Genomic DNA, 7133 nt, shown 5'->3' with positions numbered 1-7133 from the left:
ATATTTCATTAACAACTTCCATTTTATTTTCATTAGCCATTTCAACCATAATATCCAAAATATGAAAATTATTACAGATATGAAGGAAAACATATTTGCCAAATACCAATATTTCTAATTTAATTTCCAATACCAAACACCACCCACAACCTGTCTATGGAGCTTCAAAATACAACTGAAGAGTAATATGAAAATACCGACAACAAAGCTCCGGCTATACCTTAAAATACAAAGTACATGATAAACAATGGTACATGACCTCGAAATAAAGTGGGGCTCACCAAGTCAGTTGAAAGGAAGATGCATCACTAGCTGCGACCAACATTGCCTGCTATGGAACCACCTACATCCATTTAAAGACGTAGCGACCCCGGCAAAAGAGACGCTAGTGCCATCGAACAACACTAGTATGTACAGTTAAACACCATCTCATTAGAAAGAACAACCATACAAGAACAAAGAAATCATAAGGATTCAATAAAAGCTTTAAACAATCACCACATTATCAAATAAAAGGAATCACATAGCTTTCACATAATTTCCATAGCTTTAGGTTGGGACATTTCATATTGTTTCACCATCATTCACAATACCACCGCCTTCTTGCGCGGAGTCCGATCTCGGTCCGATCGGCTAAGCCGTCTCATTTGAGACGTATACCTCAATCACAATTTCATTTTCACTTTCCGGTTTCAATATCAGCACAATACCACCATGTGTGCGGCATGACATCCGATCACGGCCCGATCGGCTAAGTCGTCTTACCAAGATGTTTCCATTTTTCCATCAATCATCTCCCTTCAAGTTTATATCACACATATCAATTAATCGGCACTCGAGGCCACAATTATCACATCATACTTGGCACTAGGCCACATTTCATAATTCGAGCTCTTTTCCCCCACATTTCACATCAATATCAATTTCAACAACGAGCCATTCAATCCAAGATGTCAAGTACACATGAGAGAAAATCATGAATCATGAGCATATATAATATTTTAGAAATCGTACACCTCAAGTTCATTAGCAATGGAACTTTAACACAAAGGATTCTTCCAAAAAGGAGGGGACACACCAAACCACAATAGAAACACACATCAAAGTCATAAACAAGCAATTACACTAATTATTCTTGAATTACTCTTTTCTAATCACGACAATATACAATTTCAACATCAAAGTATGTAACAACTCGAATCACATTGGATGTACTTATAAGGTAAAACATTATCTCGAACAGCCACTTATGGGCATAAATTGTGTACAAAACCTTTAGGGCACTTTATTATTGAAGTTATTGATGGAAAGTAGAGTCAAGGCTCATTTCATAATCTGTTTCATATTTTCTCATGTCATAGGCATCACGAGGCACAATTATAACTTAAGTTCTCGACACGTTGGCCACATTCTAGTTCCCAAATTCATTTGATTTATTTCAAACATCTTTATACATAGAGGATTTCACATAGTTTGGCATAACAATCTCAATTTAAACTTGACTTGAAATCTAGGCATTTTAGCACATAGTTCACATCCTTCACATATCCTTAATTTACCAAGAATAGCATATTGAATATATTGAGATACACCTTTGTAATAACAAGTACTACATAAATCAAATTTCAGACTTACAATATTTGCATGGATACCATATGAGCTCAATTTCTAAGAAGAGGGATTTTTAGCCATACATACCTCAAAGAGCTTTTCCTTAAGTTTCTACAATCCACCAACACCTCTAGCAATAACAATCTATAAGGAGATAGCAGAAATCAATTAATAATTAGGAATATTACCCATGGTGTAACTTTCTTAGGGATTTCATCAAACACCTAACATGTGAAGTAGTCTACACGGTCTGAAAATGGAAATTCCTTCTTCCCCCAACCAATTTTAATAGGAACTACCCAAATTAGTTCTTTAATATCACATACTACAACTTAGTCCCACATACATGGCCTATTTATAATCCCCACAACATATTTGAACCCTTAACCTCTAACATGAAATCTTGGAAGAAGGACTTACCCAGATGGAGGACAATCAAGTGGTTATCTTCCTTGATTCTTGAAAACTTGAGCAAGATTTGGGTGATTATGAAGCTGGGCTCCTTCTTGCTCTCTCTATATTATTTCAAATCTCTCTAAAATTAGTAGAAAAATGACCCCAAATGAAGCCCTTAAGCCTATTTATCAAAATGAGGTCGGGTTATAGAAATAGGAAAAATAAGCCTCCGAAATCGGGTCTGCGGTAGCATAATGGACCGCAAAATAGGAATGTGGGTCGCAAAATGCATCGTGGAACTGGTGCCCAAAATTGGGCTACACTGGTCCATTTGTGACCAGATTTGCGGTCGCATATCAATTATGCGGACCGCATAATGGTTTTTGCGATCGTAGAACTGCCATAGGATCACATTTTTCTAGCCTTTGGTAATTTGATCATAACTTTGTGTAGGAATGTCCAAATGATGAACAATTTGAAGAGTTAGAAACTAGACCTGAAGACCTTTCATTTGATAGCTTGTTCATTACATAAAACCTCATATATATTTAGATATGCTCGTCTAAAGTGTGGACTTGTGTGAACTCATTTGGAATTTCAGCCTATTATGGAATTTTCCAATTTGACTTAGACTTAGGACTTTCCTTGGACCCCAAATTACTTATTATAAGACTTATACACTTATTTACCAAATCCAATTGATGTCCATCATGTTAATAGCACGTAAAATATTATAATTAGCCTACCCTACACCACGAAATCCTAAATTACTTAGCGAAATATTTTGGGGCCTTACAATAAATGACCTCGGAATCGGGATTTGACGGTTTCGAAGGTTTGTATGGTAATTTCGGACTTGGGCATATGTTCGGATCGGATTTTAAATGACCTGGGAGCATTTTGGCGCCTAATTGTAAAAGTTGGTTCTTTGAAGGTTTTAAAAGTTCTTTAAATTTGGTTTGGAGCAGGTTTTTCTAATATTGAGGTCCTAACAAAATTTCGAGACCAGGAGTAATTTCAAAATGTCACTTAAGACTTGCACAAAAAATTTGGCGTCATTCTGAGTATTTTAAGTACGTTTCGGTGAATTGGAAGTAAATTGAAGAACTTGAAGTTCATAAGTTTGATTCAATTGGTTTTTGGGTGTGATTCTTAGTTTTAATGTTGTTTCGGGCATTCCAAGAGTTCGAGCGAGTCTGTTTTATGATTCCAAACTTGTTGGTATGTTTGGGTGGGGCCCCGGGCGCCCCGAAGGCCAATCGGACGAGGCTCGGACCAAGTTGAAAACTTGGAGCAACAGCTGAAGCTCCAACTGCCGTCATAATCACACCTGCGCTTGGCAAGCCACAAGTGTGAGCTCGCAAAAGCGTCCAAGGAAGGGCAGCCCAGGATCCACAGGTGCGGCCCAACCTCCGCAGAAGCGGGACCCCATCCGCAGAAGCGAAGCCAGCTGCCCAGGGAACTTCCGCAGAGGCGGACATTTGTCCGCAAAAGCGAGGGCGCAGGTACGGCCCTGTGACCGCAGATACGAAATTGCTGGAGGCAGTGATGTTCATTTAATACGGAACTTAGGCATTTTTCTCACATTTTTCACACACTTGGGAGACTTTAGAGCTTCAAAAAGGGAGATTTCAACCTAGCTATTGAGGGTAAGTAATTTCTACCTAATGTGAGTTTAATATATAGATTAGGGTAGATTTTAACATGTAAATTTGTGAAATTTATGGGTTAGATGGAAAACCTAGGGTTTTGATGAAAATGAGATCTAACCACAAAATGTGTTATGAAATTTGGTAAAAATCATATATTTGAGTTCATTAGGTTATGGATAACAACTTTCTTTGAAAATTTTCGGAATCGGGGTACGTGGGCCTGAGGGTGAATTTTAGGAACCTTACATTTAGGGTTGGATAATCACTTAAATAGTTAGAATATGAACTTTTGAACATATAATGATTAGTTTTTACACTATTTAGATATTTTTTGATTGTTCGACACCGATTCGAGGGTTTGAGCATAATCTTGGACCGAAAAGTAGGCCTTGAGACGAGGTAAGTCTCTTTTCTAATCTTGTAAGAGGGAATTTATCCCATAGGTGAACTTAATTAATATGTGTTGTTAATTGTAGGGTCTACGTACACACGAAGTGATGAGTGTCCGTACGTAGCTACTATTCATGTTTATGTACGGTAGTTTTAGGGTTACACCATATTTTGTGGACATCGTTATATGATTTTATTTGTTAATTGTATCGAATGAAGCTAAGTTAAGGAATTTGAGATTTCAAAGGTTTCAAGTTAAATTTCTTTATTTTGAAAAGAATTGAGGGATGTTATGATTAACTTGATAAATTATATTTAACCGCATCGCAAGTATATTCCGCGAGCGGGGTGACTTTTCCACTACTCATATGGGAGCGGGTCGTTCGCCTCAACAAGTTAATAGATGCATCTATGGTTTACTCCATTCGACCCTCGGCAATGCACACAGTTATGTATATGTATATTTTGATCGGGTCGTACGTCCTTAGCAGAATTCGTGTGTGATAATAGAACTGGAAGCCCCTTTCATATTTAGTATTAATTCTTTTGTTTGAGGGATTATTTGTTCATAATGAAGCAAATGATTCGTTTCTTAAAGATGATGACATGATTGTTTGGTTATTTCTTATTCTGAGTTTTATTGTCATCTCCATATATTATGTTTAATTGGAATTTCATATTATTATATTGTTGGCCCTTAGTAAGTGTCGGAGTCGACCCCTCATCACTACTTCTTCGAGGTTAGACTAGATGCTTACTGGGTACATATTGTTTATATACTCACGCTACACTTCTACACTTGAATATGCAGGATCTGAGGCAGGTGCATCTGGATATCAGTCCGGCACGCATACTTGATATCACGACCCAAATTCCATTACAGGCCGTGGTGAAGCCCAACACCGTTGTTAGGAAAGCCAACACTGATCAAACTAGTGGTTTTCCATTTAAATAAATTACTATGTGGATATTACTTTCTCATTTATTAAAAATATTTAGAAATTTGCTAATGGAACATAAGTAAATGGAAGCAGATGAGTACGAATCGTAATCATATAAACAAATCAAAAATCATAAGTCTACTAATATATGTGCCAAGACCTGGTGTCACAATTATGTGGGCAATCTAGTAGAATATACAAAAGAATGCTAGCCTATTATCTGAAAGGAAATAGACAGAAAAATAATAAGGCATAAGAGAGACTCCAGCTGCTACAGAATGGCTTGGAAGGGCAGCTCACCGTGAAGTCTCGAGATGGGGATCAGATCTGCGCACCAGACTGGTAACCAGATGCACCTGCCTCAGATCTTGTACGATTAAGTATAGAAGTGTAGCGTAGATACATAAATAATATGTACCCAGTAAGTATCTAGTCTAACCTCGAAGAAGTAGTGACGATGGATCGACTCCGACACTTACTAGGGCCAATAATATAATAGTATGAGGTTCTAATTAAACATGATATGTTGAGATAACAATAAAACTCATAATAGGAAATAACTGAACAATGCTTCACCACATTTAAGAACCCAAATTATTTTCCTCATTTAAAACAAATGATCACTCAAACAATGATGCTATACCAATTATAAAAAAGGGCTTTCAGTTCTATTATCACATACAAAACTCCAGCGAGGATGTTCGGCCCGATCCAACATAAACGTAAATTGTGCACTGCCGAGGGTCGAACGGCTCAAACCATAGATACATCTCTTATCCTGCCGAGGTGATCGGCCCGCTCCTACAAGAGTAGTAGAAGGAATTACCCTGCTCCCGGATCATACTTGCGACGCGGTCAAATATAAATTTATCAATAAATCATAACCCTTTTCTTGATTCTTTTCACAATAAAGACAATTCAACTTGAAACTTTTAAATCCTTGAAAAATCCTCAACGTAGTTCCATTTGATATAATTAACAAATATAATCAAGTAACGGTGTCCACAAAGCATGGTGTAAACCTAAAATTACCCTGACATAAACAGGAATAGTAGCTATGTATGGGCTCTCATCACCTCATGCGCACGTAGCCCCCCACAAATAACAACACATATTAATTAAGTTCACCTAAGGGGTAAATTCCCTCTTTCAATGTTAGAAAAGAGACTTACCTCGTCCCATAGCCTACTTTCCAATTCAAGAATGTGCTCAAACCTCCAAATTTGATGCAACGACTCGAAACTAGTCAAACCTTACATAAATCAATCAATCTATGCTCAAAACTTCATATCTCTACTATTAAAGTGATTACCCAACCCAAATTGCAAGATTACTAAAATTCATCCCAGGCCCACGTGCCCGGATTCCGAAAATTTTCGAACAAAGTTGTTACCCATACCCTAAGGAACATAAATATATGATTTTTACAAAGTTCCATAACCATTTTCGTGGTGAAATTCCATTTTTATTAAACACTAGGTTTTATTTATCTAAACCCATGATTTTTACCAATTTTCATGTTAAAATCTACCCATAATCTATTTATTAAACTCACATTAAGTAGAAATTACCTACCTCACAAAGCTAGGTCGAAAGCCCCTCCTTAAAAGCTCTCCAACACCCAAGTGTGGAAGAAAATGTGATAAAAATGGCCTAAGTTCGTATTAAATGAACCTCCACTGCCCAGCGACTTTCGCAGCTGCAGTGCATTGGCCGCATCTGTTGTCCTGCACCTGCAGCAAGACCTTCGCAGCTGCGCCTTTTCCTCACCTGGCTGGGCTCCGCATCTGCGGACACAAGGAGCTGCATCTGCGAGCCCTTTCCCCTCCTGCAACCACTGTGCTCGCACATGTGGTCTCGCAAGTTCGTAAATTCCTCTGCACTTGAAGGTCCTGGGCTTCCTTCGCATTTCTGCTTCTGCGGCTCATGGCTCACACCTGCGGTTGGCCAAGAGTTGGTGCTGTTATGACAGAACTGAAGCTTCAGCAGCTACTCCCAACTTCTAACTTAATCCGATCCGCGTCCGATCGACACTCAGGGCCCCAGGGACCCACCTGAACATACCCGGAAGTTTGAAATCGTAAACCAGACACGCTCGAACTATCGAAATTCTCGAAACAACATTAAAATTAAGAATCACACC

Source organism: Nicotiana tabacum, chromosome 6 (assembly GCF_000715075.1).
Source record: "Nicotiana tabacum cultivar K326 chromosome 6, ASM71507v2, whole genome shotgun sequence".
Taxonomy (NCBI): Eukaryota; Viridiplantae; Streptophyta; class Magnoliopsida; order Solanales; family Solanaceae; genus Nicotiana; species Nicotiana tabacum.
Note: the sequence above shows the minus strand (reverse complement) of the source record.